This window comes from Lissotriton vulgaris, chromosome 2_1, assembly GCF_964263255.1.
Source record: "Lissotriton vulgaris chromosome 2_1, aLisVul1.2, whole genome shotgun sequence".
Classification (NCBI taxonomy): domain Eukaryota; kingdom Metazoa; phylum Chordata; class Amphibia; order Caudata; family Salamandridae; genus Lissotriton; species Lissotriton vulgaris.
The window spans coordinates 633,009,426-633,033,491 of NC_141687.1; the positions used below are offsets into that span (position 1 = coordinate 633,009,426).

The window sequence follows — 24,066 nt, forward strand, 5'->3', positions numbered from 1 at the left end:
TACCGGGGACCGGTTTCTGGCATTTCAGCCTCTTCGGCCCGGCTTGATTGAATCCTGATGGAGCAGTGAGAAAGGGACTCATGTCTGAGTATACCCTGCCACACCTATAGTGGCCAAAATCGATTTACAAAAGGGGGTGGTGATGAACAGAGTGTCTGAATTGAGCAGACCACTCTTACCCAGTCCAAAGATCAGGGCTTGATCCATCACCGTTATTTATCTCACTGCCCCATCCCAGCTCAGAACCTGGCTATATGCAAATCAGTCTGTCCCTGGCCCAGTGCATCATGGGAACAGGGCAGACTAAACTACCAAGCCAATTCTTTACCAGAAAGGAGACAAGCTACCGGGGACCGGTTTCTGGCATTTCAGCCTCTTCGGCCCGGCTTGATTGAATCCTGATGGAGCAGTGAGAAAGGGACTCATGTCTGAGTATACCCTGCCACACCTATAGTGGCCAAAATCGATTTACAAAAGGGGGTGGTGATGAACAGAGTGTCTGAATTGAGCAGACCACTCTTACCCAGTCCAAAGATCAGGGCTTGATCCATCACCGTTATTTATCTCACTGCCCCATCCCAGCTCAGAACCTGGCTATATGCAAATCAGTCTGTCCCTGGCCCAGTGCATCATGGGAACAGGGCAGACTAAACTACCAAGCCAATTCTTTACCAGAAAGGAGACAAGCTACCGGGGACCGGTTTCTGGCATTTCAGCCTCTTCGGCCCGGCTTGATTGAATCCTGATGGAGCAGTGAGAAAGGGACTCATGTCTGAGTATACCCTGCCACACCTATAGTGGCCAAAATCGATTTACAAAAGGGGGTGGTGATGAACAGAGTGTCTGAATTGAGCAGACCACTCTTACCCAGTCCAAAGATCAGGGCTTGATCCATCACCGTTATTTATCTCACTGCCCCATCCCAGCTCAGAACCTGGCTATATGCAAATCAGTCTGTCCCTGGCCCAGTGCATCATGGGAACAGGGCAGACTAAACTACCAAGCCAATTCTTTACCAGAAAGGAGACAAGCTACCGGGGACCGGTTTCTGGCATTTCAGCCTCTTCGGCCCGGCTTGATTGAATCCTGATGGAGCAGTGAGAAAGGGACTCATGTCTGAGTATACCCTGCCACACCTATAGTGGCCAAAATCGATTTACAAAAGGGGTTCTGTAGTTTGGTTTGTCCTGTTCCCATCATGCACTGGGACAGGAACAGACTAATTTGCATACAGTCAGGTTCTGAAACTGGGATGGTGCAGTGAGCTAAAAAACGGTGTTGGATCTAGCCCTGATCTTCTGACTGGGTGAGAGCTTTCTGTTTAATTCAGAGACTCTGTCCCTCACCACCCCTTTTTGTAAATATTTTTGTCCACCCACAGGTATGCAGGCAGCTCCGGTAAGCGTACACCACACATTTGGTGTTTATAGTGCTGATAATTTGGCCTATTTTTCCTTCTTCCAAATTTTTTTCGTGTTTCTACAATTTGTATTGCAACACCGCACAATGCAAAGTAAACTTGCCATTTTTTGTCGAAGCAAGATTTTGAACAAAACCAATCACTGTGTGAACAGTGCCAACATAAAACAAATTCCTTCCATGTGATGGAGGATATACAATTTGAAAAAAAAAATATACACCTCTTATTTAAATCAGGCAACAGTAAAAACCACACAGCCAAGTGCAGCTTCTTGTGAGTTACCTTTCACTGAATGTGACGCAACGACCAGTTGAAACCTGTAGTATTCTGAATTTAGCTTTAAAGGAAATCTGACACAGAAACAGAGGAGGGCCTGATTTATATATTGGTGGTGAACATACTCTGTCATAATGGGGAAGGAGTAGCCTTACTGCCAATAGAATGGTCCGCTCGCCGAATTTTAATGCAGCGAGACGATCATTCCGCAATGGCAGAGGCTACATCATATACTCCATGGCCAACCTTCTCAGACAGCGTGATGGAGTAAGGGCTGTCGCAGAAATGGCTATATGTCCACCTGCCCATTTTAGATGGGTGGACATACAGCCATTTTTACTGCATGTTCCCTCCAGGAAAACCACAGCATGTAAGGGGCAATAAAAATGTAAAATTCCTACCTTGCCATGGGTGAGGACTCCCATGGCAAAAGGGGTATTGTTTTTTTATTAAAAAAAAAAAAACACTTTGGGGTTTTGTTTTTCAAAATTAAATTTAACGTTTTGAAACTTTACTGTACGGATCCCTCATGTTTGATGGAGGTGTACGGCAAAGTTTCAATATATTGTCACAGTGGTCCTGATAAACGGTAGAATTGTCCGTCAGGCTGAAAAACATTTCTAAATTTGGCAGGCGGGTACTCAGTGAGGGCGATAGAGTAATTTACTCCATCCGCCACATAATAAATCAGTCCCATAATATTTTTCTCATTTAATGTCAGTAAAACGAATGCAGAAAGCATTGTAGTGTCATGCCAGAATTTTCTGAATTTGTTATGAGATATATATATATATATATACACACAAATGTAATTGCCAATACATAATACCCATATTCATGATTGTCATCACATTTCAATAGGAAGGAAGAAGCGTCTCAGTCCAGTGCGTTGATGATCAAAGATCGAGCATCTGCTTATGGATAAGCCCCAACAAGAGAACTGGCAAACGCAGTGGACAAAGCAATCCATGAGGCGAACTCAGCACCTTTGGCTATGCCTGGCCAGAGCAGTCCTAGTTGTGGAGAACACAATACATTGACAGTGGTAATGACCTATGTACGATGAATATTTCACTCCTGTTTACTAACCGTTTGGACTGTTGATGCTTTCTACCCTCTCACTGTCCTCATAATCCATAGAGTAGGTGTCGACCTCTTTCTTTATGCGTAATGAAACAACCATAGGAACAGTTTTGTGTCCTGTAAGTGAAAGTAAAGTGTAACAATATTACATATAACATTCAAACACAGAAGGTTCAGCAGGGATTATTACGTCTGTTAAAAATAGGAAAGATAGGTATGATAATATGCCTAAACATTCGACAGAGGTATCGTCATAGTCAGCTGGGGGCCAAATGCTTGATCAGTCTGCAAAGGTTTATAAAACATCTCCACAAGAAGGTATCAAGGTACAAGTGAAATCTTTTGACAATATACTTGTTCTTTGAAATACTGAATAACGAAACAATAGACGCCATACCCAAGGAAGTCTGGATCTTTAGGTACACATCAGTGGCATAGCCTTTCAGAAGGCTTTAAGTAATGATAATAAATTATCAGGCACTGGGCGCCTTATTTAAAGAAATGAAACATTATGGTAAGGTGCCTGTGCTTAATTACTGTGCCTTGTTTTTTTTCTTTTAATTTCTTGTGAAAAAGCGTGTTAACTAATGTTCTTTTAGACATCCCCAAATTACCTTATACTGCCTAGTAACTTTTGGCTTGATTACAACAGCCTATGTGTGTTCTCTTTGAATGTTATGATGCTGACAGAGTTGACCAGGACTCAAATCTTTTTATTGGTTTATTTTCACTGCATACGTCACCTCATCTAGCTATCCGCTCCTTACAGACTTCCCAGCTGGGCCCTGTCTATGCTCACTGCTGTTGTCACTTCATGGATCCCTTCGCCTCACCCTATTGCCCCTTCCTGTGTCATGCCGTCTGGGTGGTCTTACTGGTGCTACTCTCACAGCAAATTAGTATTCAGCATAGCACTGAGGAGGACAAATAGAAGATAGGCGGAAAGTATGATTTAATCTTACCCACAGCTCAATAATTGTGGTAGAGTTCAAAGCATCATTTTTTGTCCACTATGCCACTTTAGACAGACTGGATATAAGCAAATCATGTTTGGTCCTGCTCCAAAAGTCCAACTTGAACTGCTAGGTCAGGACCACTACCAATGGGAACACAAACAACGCCAGTTTCGGCCTCGTTAGGCTCTATCATGGACATGTGGTTGGATTCCAGTGACTGTACTGAATGCTCCAAGTGTGACGGGTATTCCCAGATGTGGGTTGGATTCCAGTGACTGTACTGAATGCTCCAAGTGTGACGGGTATTCCCAGATGTGGGTTGGATTCCAGTGACTGTACTGAATGCTCCAAGTGTGACGGGTATTCCCAGATGTGGGCGTCGTACCTGCTTAACCACTCAACCTATACCTCACCGAGGTCTGTGGTTGCTTGTGGTTCTTGTCTGGAAGGGACCTGGCTGGGAGTTCTTTCCTGGACAATACTGATATGGCCTGGTCTCTAGTCAGAGAGGAACTATCCTGAGTGAAAAGCTAAGGACTGGACTATATTCTGAGAGATCGCTAGTGACAGAGATTCATTAAAGTGTACCTATCACCACTTTGTTGTTGGTAACTGCAGTTTAGAATAGACAGGAAAAATGTCTTGCAGGAAATTTATAATTCCCAAATAATCACAAGCCAATTTACTTCTATTGATCACCAAAGCATGGACTAGGGAGATAAAACTAGCGCAGTGAATGTTTAGGCGCCAATGCTAACGAAAGAAGGTGCAGACGCTGTCCAATGCCAGCTTCATGGCAACTTTGAAATATTTCTAGGATACCTGAGCTGGGACTCTTGTTTGCTTCTTTTCTTTTTTCATTAGGATGACTCGTCAAATTCAAGTTAAAGTCTTCTTTCCTCAAACCGGATTCAGTGTTGAGAAGTGAAAATCCTGGTGAGCAAGAAGAAACAGGACAGATTAATCACAGAACAAATCTTCCACTCCTGGAGCAGACTGTAGAAAATAAATTTTCCTTGGTGAGGAAAATCCAGGGAACCCACTGGTGAGGAGGGGAACCATGAAGGCAAGGGTTACAGACACCATCATGAAGGGCTTTGTGGTAGAATACAGACCTAAGGTGTGCGACTAAAGCAGTCATCAGTATGTTATGTACTTTTGTATACATAAAAATTTGCAAATGCTAACCCTCACTGACATCCTCTAGAGCCCCAGGGGTTCGTATCTTGTTGTATCTTGCTATTTCGTTTTGATCCCTGTCCCTTTAATGCCTGCATTCCTTTTAGATCTTTATGGCCTTTGGTGTTCTCTCTCTCTGCTGGGACTGGCAGTTGCTTGCTAGCCTGGAGAGGGACACCAGCTGATGTTAGTAGCTTGAAATAAATAACCTATTTACCACCTCTTTTATGTGGTCGTTGTAACTTCCTCAACACAACATTTTGGCGATGGAAGTCTAGCAAGCGTTGATGAAGAAGCTACTGTAAGGTGACTAAGCAGCTGGTGGAGAGAACTGCGCGTGCAACGAGAATTGTAAGGGTTTATTACTATGCCCAATTGGTAGTTAGTGTGACCAATGGAAATTTTGTCGAGACTGGGAAAAGCGAAGTATTGACCAAAGACTTGCCGCAAGAAAAGGAAGGAAAAGTAACTTCACTACAGAAGAGCCACAGGAAATGAACAACACCGTGTGAGAGCCACAGGAAATGAACAACACCGTGTGAGTACTGTTTACTCATTTTGCAAGCTGTAGTGTGTACGATGGTGCCAAGTTGCTTTAAGGGACACTCGGAAAAAAAGGAAGTATTTTGGTTTTTGGCCGTGTCTCTTACCAGCACGCACGAGGAGGAGTGTGCGACATTTGAAGGCCAGCAACGAATCTTCTGAGAACGCGGCAGAAAGGGAGGCTGCCATTGTTGCTTCGGTGGCGCGCATGACTAATCTCAAGCTCACCACGACTCACGCAGCGTGTTGACGTTGCGCGTTGACGTGCCGGCTGCCATATTTCCGCTTATTGAGTAACAAACGGTTGCTTGGTAACGCAGAGGAGCGCAGGAGAAGGCACAAGCCCTGAGAAAAAAAAATTAATAAAGCTGCAACGGTACGTGAGTAATTGGGATATTGAAACAAACAGTGCAACTTGTGGTGTAAGGGGATTACCGATTTAAAATCGGATAAGAGAAATTTTAATGTTTTTGGTCACGAGGAACATTTTGGGCAAAGAACACTTGTTGGTGTACAAAGGACAGTTCAGGTAGTCAAAGTACTATAAGTGGTGCAGCGAAGCAGAGGAAAGACTCACTGTGGTGGTACTACTTGTGTGTACAGGGAGTTGTGTTGAGACACAATTCACGTGTGGATACAGCGATGGAGAACAATAGTGTAGTTATGCCACCATTGTTCTTACAACAGAGTGGAGACCCTCCTATCGAATGGGAGGAGTGGATCGAGGTATTCGAAAATTATATTGAGGCGATTGATGGAAAAGACTTCAGCGCAGCAAGGAAAAAAGCGCTATTACTGAGTACTTTGGGGAAAGAAGGTCAGCATGCCTTCAAATTTTTGTCTCAGGGGACAAATGCAGAAGGGAGAGCTATTACAAACGTGTTTTTGGAAGCTAAAGCACGCTTAAAGAAAAGGTACTTGAAAGAAGTGAACATAGTAATGGCTAGACACAAGTTCTACATGCAGCCTCAGCGACAAGGGGAGAGTGTGGATCAATTTGTGACTCACCTCCGTGAGCTGTCATTGAAATGCAACTTTGAAAACATCAGGGATGAGATGATCAAGGACCAGCTCATCGTCCAATGTGGGAACAAGAAGATGCAAGAGAAGCTGTGGGCGGAGAAGAATCCCAGTTTGCAAAATGCCATTGACATTGCAAAGATTGTAGAAGAATCTGGTGCATGTATGAAGGAGATGGAACGAAAGGATGGTTTAAAAGAGAACGTGTCGTGTGTGGAAGTTGTTGAGGAAGTGGGAGCAGTTGGTGGAAAGAAATCCTATGAGAAGGGGAAAAGTCACTTGGAAGGAAAACATTTAATGTTAGTAACAATAGTGACTCGTATAGGGGTAGAGACAAGATGTGCTCAAGGTGTGGAAGCACCTACCATACTTCAGAATATAAAAAATGCTTTGCCATAGATAAGGATTGTTTGAAGTGTGGAAAGCGTGGACACTTTTCAAGAATGTGTAAATTTGCGAATAAAGGGAGGGATGCAGTTGTACAACGGGAACAACAGAAGTAGCAACTGTTGATAGTGTAGAAGGTGCAAATAAGATTTTGGTGGTGAGTGATGAAGAGTTGGATATGAATCCTAGAAGGAGGGTGAGACCGAAGGCAGTGTTTGAGATTGATGGTGTGATTGTTGAGTTGATGGTGGATTCGGGGTCCTTTTGGACAATCATTCCAATGTGTTTGTTTAGTGTGAATTGGCCGAAGGTTGTGCTTGAGGCAAAGGATATCAATCCTGGCGAGTTCCGGGGTGAAAGAATAGTGATTTTGGGGTTCATGTCTGCTGTCATTTCGTTCAGAGGAAGATCTGTGAGAGGTAAGGTATATGTGGCACAGTCTGGTCCAGCAATATTGGGGTGGGGACACCAGTATGATCTCCACATTGTTATGAACCCGAGGGCTGTGGATCAAGTGATGGTAGTGGACGAGGTGACTACTCTTTCTATTGTTGATGGGATGCCGGAGTTGTTTAAAGAAACGATTGGTGAGTTGAAAGGATATGTGCATAGGATCATGTTAAAGCCTGATGCTGTTCCCTTACAACACAAGGTCAGGAAGGTACCTATTATAGCCAGGGCTGAGGTTAAGAGAATGTTGAGTGAAATGTTGGAACAAGGAGTCATTGAGCAGATTGAGACTTCATCTTGGATTTCGCCAGTCGTGATTACGACCAAATGCGACTGCAAATACAGGTTCTGTGTGGATTTACGCACACTTAATTGTAACATTGTTGTGGATGGGTTTCCTCTTCCCAATATTAACGAGTTGGTGCTGTTGTTGAAAGGTGGTAGGTTTTTTTCAAAGCTTGACTTACGGAGTGCCTACCACCAGATCAGACTACATGAGGAGTCAAAGCATTTGACCGCATTTATCACGTCAGAGGGCATCTTCCAATTTACCAGGATGCCGTTTGGGTTGGCGTCGGCAGCAGGAGTATTCCAGCATATGATGGGTTCGGTGTTGAGTGGGGTGGAAAATGTTGTGCATTTTCAAGATGACGTATTATTGTTTGGCAAAACAAAGGAAGAGCATGATGTAATCTTGAAGACGGTCCTAAATAAGATGGAGTTGGCTTGTTTGACTTTGAGGAAGGATTAATGTAAGTTTGCGGTGGAGGAGGTGGAGTACCTTGGTTGCACTTTGTCCGCTGATGGTGTGAGGCCGAAGCGTGATTTGTTGGAATCAATACGGAAGACGCCGACACCAGGTGATAGAGATCAGTTGAGATCATTTCTCGGTCTCAGAGTATTACGCGAAATTTGTTCGGAATTTTGCGGACAAGACGGAGAAAATAAGGTTACTACTTAGGAAAGGTTGCAAGTTTAGTTGGGGTGAGGAACAGGAGAGTGCATTTGTGGGAATAAAAAAGATGTGAAGCTGGCATTTTAACACCGTTTGATACACAAAAAGAGTCTGTTTTGACTGTTGATGCAAGCGGTGTTGGCTTGGGTGCTGTGCTTGCACAGGTTCATTCTTCAGGTATGAAAACTGTTGCGTTCGCATCCAGGTCCCTCACTGTTTCAGAGAGGAATTACTCCATAATTGAGAAGGAGGCTCTGGCCGCTGCTTGGGGGTGTGCATATTTCAGGATGTATCTGTGGGGTTCTCTTTTCAGAATACAGACTGACCACAAACCCTTAGTTAGGATATTGTCCCCTGGTGGAGCAGGGAAAGGGTCTGCGAGATTGGCAAGGTTGGCTGCGAAACTCCAAGAGTATTTGTACAAAGTGGAGTATATTCCGGGTTGGAAGAACAATTTGGCAGATAGTTTGTCTAGACTTCCGTTACCCTGGCAAGAGGTTGATCGTACAGGCGTTGAGTCATCTTTGAGTGAAGGCTCTGTAGCGCCAGTGGGTGATGATGTGGAGTTTTTTTCAGGTGCAATTGGAAAGGAGAAGTGGGATGAATGCATGGCTACTGATGATGTGTTGAAGAAGGTGAAGGAGTTGATTGTTGGTGGGTCAAGGCGTGAGAGCACTCTTGACTGTGCTGTCAGACCATTCTTGAAGGTGCTAGATGAACTGTCTATTCTGGATCATGACAAGAATATAATAATGAAGGATGACAAGTTTATTCCCCCACAGGATTTGAGGTTCACTTTATTCAAGCTGGCACACGAAGGTCATCTGGGCCAGTCACTGACTAAAAAGAGATTGAGAGAGTGTTTTTGGTGGCCGTCAATGGATCAACATATTTCCGATTGGGTCAAGAGATGTTCTGAGTGTCTGGAAAGTGAGAAGAGGCTAAAACTGGGCAGTCAGATAACTCATGGGTCTATTGAGGATCCTCTTGCTCCTTGGTATTCTGTTTGCATGGATTTTGTTGGTCCATTCAATGGTCTTAATGAGGATTTGAGATTTGCCCTTGTCCTGATTGATTTTTATTCTAGGTGGTTAGTGGTAAAGTTCTGCAGGGAAATAACCACTAGGCTGACGATTCAGTTGTTATCTGAGATTTTTAGGGAGGAAGGGTTTCCTTTGAAGCTCATTACAGATAATGGGACTCAGTTAACTTCTGAGGAAATGAGAAAGTTCCTTTGTGCGTGTGGAATTGTGCATTCTAGGACGAGTTTTTACAACCCACAGGGCAATGGAATGGTTGAGAGGGCGAACCGCATGGTGAAAGGGGCAATCCAAATGGCTATGGAGACTGGTAGCTCTGTGAGAAGCATGGTGGAAGAGTTGGTCTGGGCGTACCGCACGACTGTAAATTATTCTTCTGGTATGGTTCCTTTTGCTGTTATGAGAGGTCGTTGTGCTGGCACAAAGTTGCTTCCTGCGTGGATGAAGGAGTGTATGAGTTTGGGTAATCCAGAAGGTGTAAAGGGTGCCGTGAAGTCCAGACAGGATTTTTCTCATAACATCAGGGTCAATGATCTTGTAAAAGTCAAGCCTGGACGGATTTCGGGTGGTTTGACCAAGTTTAGGGGACCATACAGGGTCAAGACAGTCCATGAAAGGTATGTTGTTTTGGATAATGGTGAACACTGGAACCTCAGAAGAGTTGCTCTTTACAAGAGACATACTGAGGTGGGTGCTGGTGACAAGGTTCAATCTGATGGGGGTTCCAGTGATGTGTGTGATGGTGGGAAAGCGGGGGACGGTGCGTGTGGTTCCTCGACCAGGACTAGGAGACCTCCATCATATTTGAGGGATTACTTTTGTGATGATCCTTAGTTTTTTTTCTTTTATTCAGTTTCTTTTCTTTTCTTTCTTTCTTTCTTTTCTTTATGGTGAAGGAATGAGGATATGTTGTATCTTGCTAATTCGTTTTGATCCCTGTCCCTTTAATGCCAGCATTCCTTTTAGATCTTTATTGCCTTTGGTGTTCTCTCTCTCTGCTGGGACTGGAAAGTTGCTTGCTAGCCTGGAGAGGGACACCAGCTGATGTTAGTAGCTTGAAATAAATGACCTATTTACCACCTCTTTTATGTGGTTGTTGTAACTTCCTCAACACAACATATCTCTAGGTGGAACTCAAGAGATACTCGATATTAAAATGGATGATGGCATGAATGGATGCCCTGCCCTAAGACTGACAAGGCCAAAGGGCCATAATTGACTTCCAATCCTGCATGATCCAAAAATTCCTCATCCGTAGGTGCTAACAGATCTTTGCAGGAGATGGGAGATCCCAAACATTAAGGGATCGGATGGCTACTTTCAGATCTTTGACAGAGTAGGGCAATCAAATCTGCTTTTTTTATTATTAGTTATGGTTGAGGCAAAGGAAACCTTGGGTTGTTGGGATATTCTCACAGGGATGCTCCTGCTTTTGCAAGAGTGCCAGGAAGTTACCTGGTGTACGCTGAGCTCGACATTACCAAATGTAGATATATACATACAAATACGGCTGCAAGAGAAGCACAGCATAAACAATATTTTTGCATAGGCATCTGGAAGCCTTTCAACATACTCCTTTAAAAGAAGATGCCAGTAAGTCTGTATTGGAACTTTTCCATAGGATTCGAAAAAATCAAGACAATCAGAACTAGTTGGCCTAAGGATGGATTACACATATATTACTGTAGGGATGCAAGACGCACCACCTGTTTCCTTAGTTGGGAAACAGTGATGTTCAATGCAGAAATCTTTTCAATATATTGCAATGCTAAGCTGGAAATTACTCGATACTCACCCATCGGACTGTGGATTTCTTTTCCTTGATTGCTGGCCTGGTGGTCCACAGTCAAATTATTTTCCTCCTCTTTTATGCGAAATGAAACAATTGAAGTGGAAATGGAATCCTCTGGTATTAAAATAAAAATTGAAGAATATTACAGCCAAGTGAGAGATGATTCGTATAGCATGGGCGGTAGTAGTGTAAGCTCCCTTCAGACACACAAGAGGTGCTGCAGAGCAGCCATGCAAGATTCCCACAAGTGCAAGATCCACTACTTCAGACACATAGCAGATTCAGTGTGTGGATCAGGAAAGAAAGGCCCCTTCACTTACAGGACAGGTTGAACACAGAAAAGCAATGCAAAATTCCCTGACGCACAGAACAATAACACTACAGGTAGCAAAACTCAGGTAAACGTACAGTAAAGCAGCGGTATTGCAAAGTCACTCCTTCAGCAACCAGCTCGTGCCCACTTCCCTCATACAAAAAAGTGTTTTCAGCACATGCAGTGGCAATTTAAGTCTTTCTTACAACATAGAACATATACGTAACAGTCAGCAGCACTGCAAGCTTCCCTTCCATACATAACACGGCCCTTCACAGGCTTTAGCAGTGCCCACCACCGGCACAAAGAGCAGGTAGCATTAGCAGGAGGGGGGCAGGCTTTTCTCACAGCAGGGAATGGGTATGGTACAACCATCAGCAGTGAAAACTTTTTTCTCATTCTCTCTCTCTTGGTTATATAGCAGCAGTGTAATCGCTTACACAGGTAACAGGCACAACACATGCTACAACAATGTAGACTTCCCTCACACACACAAACGTTACAACATGGGGAGACTGACTCTCCCCTCTGACCCTTCACCAAGTTTAAGCTCAAAAGGCTAGGGAGGGGAGATGAGGCGACGATCGGACTGTCACTGGAGCCGTAAGGTAAATACGTCAAAATGTTTGAAAGAGGCAGTGCAACAAAGCACTTTCAAACAAATCAGCAATCCTGGCACATGGGAAATTATACATACTTTCTATTCCAGACTTTTCTACTACCAAACAACTCAATCGGGCAGAAAACATTATACACGTACATTAATAGGTAGTTAAAGAACTGGCCATATTACAGTAACAGCTGCAGGTGAACAGCTAACACTTAAATTTAACAAAATGTTTGATGATTGAGTGTACTCTTTAGATTTAAAATAGTCCTTGGTGTTCTGCAATAGAAACAATTCCTAGAATGAGGAATAATACACCAAAGACCCAATAGATCATTGGTACTCGCAAACATTTTCCAATGGGACAAAAAGAATGGTCTGTGGTGTGAATGAGGGCCGCATTGTTGCCAGCAGAATTGGGTCGGGGAGTGAAACATGTACATGGTGTGGATAGTGAGCTGTGGAGTTACTTTGAGAGATTCATTCCGTACTTGCCTCTAAATTAGGTTTCTAGAAGATTTTACAATACCTTGTAATGCTGTATCTAAGTTGTTATCTCTCTACCGCACACTGCGGTAAGCTTTCTCCGATTGCTGTTGCTCCCTTTCATAAATTAAGTAAAAAAAGACACTTATCTGTAAACATTATGAATGCTGAGCAATGGGCCTAGTTAAGGTAGCGAGTGCTATCAAAAGTGCTTGACAAACAAACCACAAGGTGGGCAATTTTTTAAGGTGGGCAGATACAGACATCCAACCTACACTGCCAGACATGGTACAGTGGGTTTGTTTTAATCATGGCACTAGGAGACTTGACGTTCAATCCAGGCTATATCACTTTGTCAAAGTATGCTGCTTGTGAACTCTGCAAGTCTGGCCAGGTTCCACAACACAGTGCCATTTCCTTGGTCAGAACTACTCACATCTGTCATTGTTTAATGAGCAAGATGGAAACTGAGGAACAAAAATAAATGTTTTTTTTATTTAATCTCAGACTTTTCTCTTACAGTGAAAGGAATACATTAAACTAAACACTGGTAGCAAGTATGTGATGAGGAAAGAGGACTGTAATCACAACAATCATTTGATTTTATGCACGGGTTAAAAGAACACCCAGCCTCAAAGCCCACTCACTAAAATGTGGTGTGGGGGAAATGTATGGTCCTCGAAACAAGTAGACCTGCAATGAGGTGTTGATACTCCTGCTTCATCAGAGTGTTTGCTCATTAAAGGAGGCTGGCTAATTATATGGTGCACACTTATTTAACCCCTTACATGTGGCCGCGATTCTGTTGCTGTGCAGCAAAATCGCGAGTGGGCGGGTTCATGACAGCCCCCAGCCGTCATCAGCACACGAGCACCGCGGTGCATGACGGACGGGGGCCGTCATCAGCATGCAAGGGGTTAAGTGAAGCACTTTGCACTAATCCAGGCAACTCGTATGGTGATTTTAGTGATCTTAGACAACCATTGAAAGCCCTCTAAATGGTAGCTATGGAGAACAGCCTTCAGGCTTATCCAGAAGGAGTGTTAAGCAGCTTGTTTTACCAGTTCTAATCATATAATATAGGTTAAACGAAAAAGAACCACACAGTATACATATAAAAATATGTTTATTTATTACACAACACTTCCTAACACATTGGTATATCTCCTACCCGGAGATATAAACACAAATACACAATAATACTTCAATTATAAACAGGTAAGTAAGCACAAAATACAGTAGTATCCAGGGGGAGACCTTACTATAAACTAAAAAAGTGGAATGCAAATTGAGACCGAAGTAGGGACTTGGACCAGGAGACTCAGAGGAGCTGGGGATACTAAGAACCAGCCAATGTAAGTACCCAGGAACCCCACGGAGGCCGTGTGCAGAATGGAAACACAGCCGCGTTTCCAATAGAAGTCAACAGGAAAGTTGTGGTTGCAGTTTTGGAGAAGAAGGATCCTTCCCAGTGGATCCTGAAGAAACCCCGGGGAAGAGGGAAGGTTGGAGAGTCACCCCACCCGTAAATACCCCAGGAGCATGGATACCTACACCAGAGAAGCTGGGTGAATAGGTGCGTAGTGACGTCGGAAGCCGTCGTAGAACACAATGGAGGACTTCAGGAAAGATGGAGAGGACTGTCAAAGAGTCCAGTGGACTTCAAGGGTGACTTCTTGAAGTGAAGAACCTGCAAATAGAGAGGACAGAGTCTATGCCACTCGGAGATGACCAGGAAGCACGGAAGAGTAATGCCCAACAATGTTGGATGGTTTAGGAGAGTTGACGCTGCAGCTGCAGCTGTAGGTAACAGCCAACGCTGAGGAAGACCAGAAGCCGTGCATGAGATGTCCCACATCAGAAGTCGGGAAACAGGGTGTCTGTGTCTGGCAGGAGCACCAACAAGCCTTGGCAGCTGCACAGGAGTGGAAAGCGAAGAAGGAGAATCGTTGGGACCAGCAAGGTCAAAGGGACTCACCACAAGCAGGAGAGTCAGAGCAGGCCCTGAGCAAGCAGTGGAGTCCACTGGAGCAGGAGAAGACCCTCAGGCCGAAGGCACATGAGTTGCAAGAGGACCTCGAGCAGCTCACCAAAGATGAAGCCCAACAATGCAGAGAATAAGTGAGGATGCTGATCTTAGGAAGAGATGCTGGAGGCTGGAGATTCTTGTAGGCCGAAGATCTCTGGAGTGCAGAGCCAACAAGCCTTGGCAACGGTAAGTGGATGCGGTGCATAGGGGTTCAGTCCCAGCGGTTCTGACCACTGATACTGGCCTCAAAATTGCAGATAGGACAGATCAGGCCTCGAGGGAGTTGCTGAACCACCACCTGTGTTGCTGAGCCTTTCGAACTCCCTGGGACATCAGGATCAGCACACCCGTCAGCTTCATTGCGGTGCCTGCAGATGCAGGAGAGTGACTCCTTCACTCCAAGGGAGATTACTTTGGGTGCCCTTGATGCCCACAGGTCTGTTGATGACCCTGGAAGAAGACACTTGCAGAACAGCGAGACCAGGAGCAGCAGGAGTTTTCCTTGATGCAGTCTCGGTTCCAGGTAAAGTCCAGCAAAGTCCAAGTATCCAGATGGTCGAAGAGTGAAGCCCTTAAATACCCTCGGGGTGAAAATTGCAAAAAACACAGTTGATGGACAGAATGTAGAACAATGTCATACATTCACCCCAGTACAAGGATCTGGGCCTAAATCCATCGTTTTTTTGCACTCCACACCACGCTGGGTTAGACACTGGCTATATGCAAATCAGCTCTGACCCTGTGCCTCATGGGAACAGTCCAGTCCGAACTACCAAGCCATGTCTTCCCCAGACCGGAATCAAGCATCCAATGACCGGTTTCTGGCTATCAGCCTTCATCAGCCTGGATAGCTTGACTCGAGTGGTGTGGAGAGCCTGGGACTCACGTCTGAGTATACCCAGCACACTCGGGGTGAAAATTGCAAAAAACACAGTTGATAGACAGAATGTAGAACAATGTCATACATTCACCCCAGAACAAGGATCTGGGCCTAAATCCATCGTTTTTTGCACTCCATACCACCCTGGGTTAGACACTGGCTATATGCAAATCAGCTCTGACCCTGTGCCTCATGGGAACAGTCCAGTCCGAACTACCAAGCCATGTCTTTCCCAGACCGGAATCAAGCATCCAAGGACCGGTTTCTGGCTATCAGCCTTCATCAGCCTGGATAGCTTGACTCCAGTGGTATGGAGAGCCTGGGACTCACGTCTGAGTATACCCAGCACACTCGGGGTGAAAATTGCAAAAAACACAGTTAATGGACAGAATGTAGAACAATGTCATACATTCACCCCAGTAGAAGGATCTGGGCCTAAATCCATCGTTTTTTGCACTCCACACCACCCTGGGTTAGACACTGGCTTTATGCAAATCAGCTCTGACCCTGTGCCTCATGGGAACAGTCCAGTCCGAACTACCAAGCCATGTCTTTCCCAGACCGGAATCAAGCATCCAAGGACCGGTTTCTGGCTATCAGCCTTCATCAGCCTGGATAGCTTGACTTCAGTGGTGTGGAGAGCCTGGGACTCACGTCTGAGTATGGAGAGCCTGGGACTCACGTCTGAGTATACCCAGCACACTCGAGGTGAAAATTGCACAAAACACAGTTGATGGACAGAATGTAGAACAATGTCATACATTCACCCCAGAACAAGGATCTGGGCCTAAATCCATAGGTTTTTTGCACTCCACACCACCCTGGGTTAGACACTGGCTATATGCAAATCAGCTCTGACCCTGTGCCTTATGGGAACAATCCAGTCCGAACTGGGGTGAATGTATGACATTGTTCTGCATTCTGTCCATCAATTGTGGTGTTTGCATTTGTCACCCCGAATGGGATAGGTATGCTCAGACGTGAGTCCCATGCACTCCACACCACTGGATTCAAGCAAGCCAGGCTGAAGACGGCTGGAATGCCAGAAACCGGTCCTCGGAAGCTTGTTTCCGGTCCAGGGAAGGCATGGCTTGGCAGTTCGGGCTGGACTGTTCCCATGAGGCACAGGGTCAGACTGATTTGCATATGGCCATGTCTGAACGGAGGTGGTGTGGAGTGCAAAAAAACGATGGATTTAGGCCCAGATCTCTGTACTGGGGTGAATTTATGACATTGTTCTGCATTCTTTCCATCAATTGTGGTGTTTGCATTTGTCACCCCGAGTGGGATGGGTATGCTCAGACGTGAGTCCCATGCACTCCACACCACTGGATTCAAGCAAGCCGGGCTGAAGACGGCTGGAATGCCAGAAACCGGTCCTCGGAAGCTTGTTTCCGGTCCAGGGAAGGCATGGCTAGGCAGTTCAGGCTGGACTGTTCCCATGAGGCACAGGGTCAGACTGATTTGCATATGGCCATGTCTGAACTGGGGTGGTGTGGAGTGCAAAAAAACGATGGATTTAGGCCCAGATCTCTGTACTGGGGTGAATGTATGACATTGTTCTGCATTCTGTCTATCAATTGTGGTGTTTGCATTTGTCACCGCGAGTGGGATGGGTATGCTCGGACGTGAGTCCCATGCACTCCACACCACTGGATTCAAGCAAGCCAGGCTGAAGACGGCTGGAATGCCAGAAACCGGTCCTCGGAAGCTTGTTTCCGGTCCAGGGAAGACATGGCTTGGCAGTTCGGGCTGGACTGTTCACATGAGGCATAGGGTCAGACTGATTTGCATATGGCCATGTCTGAACTGGGGTGGTGTGGAGTGCAAAAAAACGATGGATTTAGGCCCAGATCTCTGTACTGGGGTGAATGTATGACATTGTTCTGCATTCTGTCCATCAGTTGTGGTGTTTGCATTTGTCACCCCGAGTGGGATGGGTATGCTCAGACGTGAGTCCCATGCACTCCACACCACTGGATTCAAGCAAGCCGGGCTGAAGACGGCTGGAATGCCAGAAACCGGTCCTCGGAAGCTTGTTTACGGTCCAGGGAAGGCATGGCTTGGCAGTTCGGGCTGGACTTTTCCCATGAGGCACAGGGTCAGACTGATTTGCATATGGCCATGTCTGAACTGGGGTGGTGTGGAGTGCAAAAAAACGATGGATTTAGGCCCAGATCTCTGTACTGGGATGAATGTATGACATTGTTCTGCATTCTGTCCATCAATTGTGGTGTTTGCTTAAATACCTTAGCAAAGGGGTTAGGATGACTCAGGGGTCCCTCCCAGAGGACGGGCTGGACAGAGGGGATGATACTTCCATGTGCTTTGTCCAGTTTTGCGCCAGAGTGGGGGCCAAAGTCTCCCTGAATTGGCTAAAACCAGAGTATGCAAGGAGGGCACAAAATGTGCCCTTCAAAGCAGTCTGGTGTCGCTGGCAAGTGCCCCCACCCAAGCCCAACACACTAAGTCCTGCCTGGAAGTTGGTCACACCTCCCTGTCACAGGAAGCTACTGTTCTACCTTACCCTGCTCGAGCTCAGATCAGCAGCAGGAGGGCAGAATTGTGTCTGGGGTATACAGCAGCTCTAGCTTGCTGGCAGACCCTGAAAGGCTGTTACCAGGAGTACTGGAGGATTCCCGGAGGAGCCCCCCCCAGTGCATGGAATCATACCTCCAACACCAGTAGCGGTGTTGGGGTATGATTCCAACGCACAAGTTACTACTTGTGTAACGATATATCTATAAGAGACATTAGTTAGTGATAGATTCCTTACCTTAGATTCCTTACCTTAGAATATCCCCAGGCGTTAGACTGGATCCGGAAAGTTTTGCGTAGCAGTACCCTTGCGCGTCGGTAGGCGTCGTCTGCGGCTCCGCGTCCGTCGTCGGCGTCGTGGGCGCCGTGATGACGTCGTCGGAGTACTTAGACGCCGCCTCCGCGTGCTGACGTCAGTTGTAGCCACAGCTTTTCCGCGCCAGAAGCGCAGAGCCATGACAAAAACCGACACTGGTGCCAAGAAACTAGGGCCCTGAAAGGGGATGACCTTAACCCTCGATATCGGTTCGCAGAACGGGGAGGATGGGTGGGTCGGTAAGGAATCTATCACTAACTAATGTCTCTTACAGATATATCGTTACACAAGTAGTAACTTGTGCATCTGAAAGAGACACGTTAGTGATAGATTCCTTACCTTAGAATAGATACCCCAGCAATACCATCCCCGTGGTGGTGGGTCTGCGAACCAATATTTACACCAGAAAGTCCTGGAGAACGGAACGGCCGAAGTAGCCGTCCCTCCGGACTTGACTGTCCAGGCAGTAGTGCCGCGCAAACGTATGCAACGAGGCCCACGTAGCTGCCTGGCAAATGTCCTGCAAGGGCACACCTCAGCCCAAGGCAGTTGTAGTGGCCGTGGCTCGAGTGGAATGAGCCCTCAGCCCAACGGGGGGTTCCTTCTTAGCCAAGGAGTAACACGCCTGGATGCACATGATAATCCATCTAGAGATGGTCCGTTTGTGCACCGCTTTCCCTTTCTTAGCGCCCGCGTACCCAACAAAGAGTTGATCATCCACCCGGAACTGGCGTGTGCGATCCAGATAGAACGAGAGCGCACGTTTTGGGTCCAGACGGTGGAGCCTCTCCTCCTCTCTCGAGGGGTGCGGAGGCGGAAAGAAGGTGGGCAATGTGATGGACTGCCCAATGTGGAAGGCCGTGACCACCTTAGGCAAGAAGGAGGGCCTAGTCCTCAAAACAACCTTGTCCGGATGGACTGAAAGGAAAGGAGGCTTACAAGAGAGAGCCTGGAGCTCACTCACTCTCCTGGCAGAGGTGATGGCTACCAGGAAGGCAGTCTTCAAAGAAAGAAGGCGAAGAGGACAGTTGTGAAGTGGCTCAAAGGGAGCGCACATCAGAAATGTTAGAACCAGGTTCAAGTCCCACTGAGGCATCACGAAGGGAACAGGAGGAAAGGTATGAGTGATGCCCTTCAGGAATCGATTTACGATAGGGGACTTGAACAAAGAAGGCTGGTCAGGCAGCCTCAGAAAGGCTGAAAGAGCCGAAAGATAGCCCTTGATAGTGCCCAGAGCAGAGCCCTGCTGGGCAAGAGAAAGAAGGAAGTGAAGAACCTCAGAGAGAGGGGCATTGAGGGGATCCACAGCCTTTGCTGTGCACCATGCCACAAATCTGTTCCACCTGCAGGCGTATACCGTCTTTGTGGAGGGACGCCTGGCTGCCAGAATGATGTTGCAAACCTCAGGAGGCAAGTCAAATGGCCTCAACTGTCGCCGCTCAATCTCCAAGCATGGAGGTGGAGACTGGACAGGTTTGGGTGGAGGACCGTTCCCTGCTGCTGCGACAGAAGGTCCTCCTGAAGAGGCAGACGAACCGGGGGATCGACTGACATACTGAGTAGCTCGGGATACCAGTACCTTCGTGCCCAGTCCGGAGGCCACAAGGATGACTTGTGCCCGGTCGTGCTTGATCTTCTGCAGCACTCTGGGCAGAAGAGGTATAGGCGGAAAGGCGTACAACAGACCGCAGCTCCACTCGCGACGAAAAGCGTCTCCGAGCGAGTGCCGCCTTGGAAATTCCAACGCGCAGAACTGATGCCATTGCGCGTTCTCTTCGGTGGCGAATAGATCTAACCAAGGCTCTCCCCATCGCAGAAAGAGGCCTTGCGCCACGTCCGAGTTCAGACGCCATTCGTGATCCATCGAGCACCGACGGCTGAGTTCGTCCGCCCTGGCGTTCAGAGAACCTGCCAGGTGTTGAACCACCAGAGTCACGCCCTGATGTTCCAGCCATTGCCAGAGACGCAGAGCCTCCTGGCAAAGGGTCCACGACCCCATTCCGCCCTGTTTGTTGCAGTACCACATGGCGGTGGTGTTGTCCGTGAACACCTGCACTGCACTCCCTCGGACAGACGGGAGGAATGCTTTCAGTGCCAGATGAATCGCCCGCAGCTCCAACAGATTCATATGGAGCCGGGACTCCGCCGGAGACCAGAGTCCTCTGATCTCCGCCTCTCCCAAGTGGCCTCCCCAGCCCTGGAGGGACACGTCCGTCACAACTACGTGCTCTGGTTGGGGAAGGGAGAGGGATCTGCCGTTTACCCAATCGCGGTCCGTGAGCCACCACTGCAGCTGTCTCGCAGTGCCCTCCGAGATCAGGACATGGTCGGACAGGTTGCCCCGGTGCTGGGCCCACTGAAACTTCAGGTCCCACTGCATAGCCCGCATCCGCCACCGTGCGAGATGCACCAGAACGATGCAGGAGGCCATCAGCCCCAGAAGCCGCAGCGTCAACCTGACCGAAACCCGGGATAACGGCCCGAAGATCGGAATCAGAGCCTGTATATCCCGAACCCGCTGTTCGGGCGGGTAAACCCGAAACTGCGCCGAGTCGAGAACCGCTCCGATGAAAAGGAGCTTCTGAGGGGGGCACAGGTGTGACTTCGGCACATTGATGGAAAATCCCAGCCGGTGCAGGAGATCCGCCGTAGTCTGGAGGTGGCTGACGACTGCCTGGGGCGAGCCCGCCTTCAACAACCAGTCGTCTAGGTAGGTGAAGACTAAGACCCCTAACCTGCGCAGATGAGCTGCGACCACTGCCATCACCTTCGTGAACACCCGTGGGGTGCTGGTAAGGCCGAAGGGGAGCACGGTGAACTGAAAGTGCTCGAGGCCTACCGTAAACCGCAGGTAATGCCGGTGGGCCGGCAGGACGGGGATGTGGAAATATGCGTCCTGCAAGTCCAACGCTACCATCCAGTCTCCTTGGTCTAGGGCAGCCAAGACCTGAGCCAGAGTCAGCATTTTGAACTTCTCCTTCCGGAGGAAGCCGTTGACGTTCCTCAGATCCAAGATAGGGCATAGGCCCCCTTTGCCCTTCTTGGGTACCAGGAAGTAGTGGGAGTAGCAACCACGTCCTACTTCTGGCCCAGGAACGCGCTCGATGGCCCCCTTGGCCAAGAGGGCCGAAACTTCCTCCTGCAGGAGCCGCAAGTAATCCCCCGATACGCGGTGGTGTTGCGGTGGCATGGCTTGAGGGGGCGTCTCGAAGGGGAGGGAGTAGCCCCTTCGGACGATCTGCAGCACCCACCTGTCCGAAGTGACTGTGCGCCAGTGAGAGTGGTGATGGCGAACCCTGCCTCCCACTGGCGTCACGTGGGCCGAAAAGCACGGACTAGGAGGGTTTAGAGGCGGATGCTGCGGTGGCAGGTGTGGACTGGCTCCGCTTGTTTCCCCGACCGCCTCCACGGCGGTTTCCGCGGCCGCCGCCACGCTGGACGACAGTTTGCGGCGAGTGGCTGGCGGCACATGTTGGGGCGCCCCTTCCTTGGCCACGAAAGAAGCGAAAGGCACCCATTTGCTGGCGCGGGGCCGAGAGGCCCAAGGACTTGGCCGTAGCCCTGGAGTCCTTAAAGCGCTCAAGCGCGTGGTCTGCCTTGTCGCCAAAGAGGCGACGGCCATCGAACGGCATGTCCATGAGTGTATTTTGGACGTCTGCCGAGAAGTTGGCGGATCTTAGCCAGGCGTGGCGTCGTATCGCCACCGTCGTAGCCATCGCTCTGCCCAGCGAGTCAGTAGTATCCAGTCCACACCTGATTGAATACTTTGCTGCGTCCCGGCCCTCCACTAGGGCTTGGCCGAGTTTGGCCCGTACCTCCAACGGACACTCTGGCAGCACTTCCGCCACCGTTTCCCACAGAGAGTGGGTGTAACGACCCAAGAGGCATGCGGTGTTGGAAGACCGCAGTCCCAAGCTAAGGGACGAGAATACCTTCTTGCCATAGGCCTCGTACCTCTTAAACTCCCTGTCCGGCGGGGCCGTCGGGAAGGCGGTCTGGGAGTTAGAGGCCTGGATAACCAAGCTCTCTGGGGTGGGGTGGGTGGACAGGAAACATGGGTCGCCCGGGGCCGGGCGGTGGTGTCTGGCCACGTTCCTATCTACAGGCGAACCTGTAGCGGGCCTGGACCAAGTGCCCAAAAGAACGTCCGTCAAGGCCTCATTAAATGGCAGCAGAAGCTCCATGGAGCATGACTGCGGCTTAAGGACCTCAGTGAGGAGGTTAGTCCTCACGGCCGCGACGGGGAGCTCAAGGCCCAAGGCCTTAGCAGCCCTCATCAACACCACACCATAAGTAGCACCCTCCTCCGAAGCCACGGTAGGAGGAGAGACAAATCCAGTGTCTGGAGAGGTGTCCAGGCCACTGGCCTCCCCAAGGTCTCCTGTCCAGTCCATGTTAGACTGACACTCCCTGGTCAGAGGGTCCTCAGACCCCTCCCAATTCTCCTCTTCCCCCATCTCCTGAGATTCAGGGTCGTAAGTGAATGGGGTCGGCTCATAGAAAGTAAAATCCCCAAACGGCGTAGAGAGCGGCGCCGATAGGCGTCGTCCCGACGTCGGAACCGATTGAGAGGAGGCATCGGGGACGGCGCCGCCCGAGGACGACGCCGGAGGGGACACCACACGGACCGACGCCGGGGGGGTCGTACCGTCCACCGGTGACGATCCATCGAGGAGGGTCCAGCGGCGCCCTGCGGCGCCGGGCCCGAAGGCGCCGACAACGCCGGGGCCGCTGTACCCTGCGGCGCCGGGCCCGAGGGCACCGGCGGTGTCGGGCCCAAAGGCGCCGGCGGCGTCGAGGCCGAAGCACCCGACGGCATCGGGGTCGTAGCCCCCGACCCACTAGGGCCCCCAAATGGGTTCACTGGGCCCGAAGGCGCCGCGGAACCCGTCGGAGGAGAAAGGGACCTCATGGCCATGAGGAAACGCTCGATCTCCTCCGGCGTCGCGTTCAGCCCAGGGGCCGAACGCGGCGCCCGCGACTCCCGAGGAGCCGCGTGGGCGGTGTCACCCGAACCCCCGGCCGCATCGCGCGAGCGTCGGGGGGAGTCAGAAGAGCGATGATGTCTCTTCGACTTCTTATGCTTCTTACCTGACGACTTGGACCCGGAGGAGTGGCGCCGACTCCCGGAGCTGTGACGGCTCCGCCCCCGCGACCTGTCCCTCGACCTCCCGTGGGACCGGGACCTCACACGGCGTGGGGCCGACTGGCGGATTTCGAGTCGCCTGCGGGACCGCTCCCGCCTGGCCTTCCTCGAAAGGGCTCGACAGTCGGAGCAGGCCTCGTCGTCATGGTCAACGCCCAAACACATCAGGCACAAGCGGTGGGGATCCGTGACCGACATGGTACGGTCGCACTCGTCGCAATGCTTGAATCTGGGCATCCCTAACGGCACCGTCGGAGTCGTAAAGACTTCGAAATGGATCAAAAGATCACAAAAGTTTAGTCAAAAAGTGACTAGGGAACTGCTCTTTCCAGATCTGCGCTGGCTGGCACGGAAAAAAGAAGAACTGACGTCATATTCAATATGTTGAGAAACAAGGTCTCTCGGGGGCTAACAACAGTACTGTAAGCTGTACACATTGATTGCTTACCTGAACCGGGACCAGTTCTGGTGTCTAGTTCTTCAGTCTCAAAGTGATCATTCAGAATTGCAGTTGACGCTGCATCCTTCCTCAAACAATTATCAGTATTAAGAAATGGGAATTCTAAAGAAAAGGTAAAAAACAAGGAACATTTTAAGGTGAGCCCAGTAAGTCAAAACCACACATGACACAACTGGAAAAAAGTATCAGG

General features: G+C 48.7%; 1 pseudogene across 1 annotated transcript in view; it reads right to left on the minus strand.

Annotated features, from left to right (window-relative positions):
* The window catches only part of LOC147730909 (uncharacterized), a 119,608-nt pseudogene that overhangs the window by 9,694 nt on the left and 85,848 nt on the right, over nt 1–24,066 (minus strand). Inside the window, exons 5-8 of the transcript XR_015308407.1 lie at nt 23,865–23,978; nt 11,105–11,215; nt 4,558–4,668; nt 2,786–2,896 (exon numbers count right to left, since the gene is read on the minus strand). The product of XR_015308407.1 is annotated as an uncharacterized LOC147730909 (transcript). The remainder of the gene's footprint in view (nt 1–2,785; nt 2,897–4,557; nt 4,669–11,104; nt 11,216–23,864; nt 23,979–24,066) is intronic.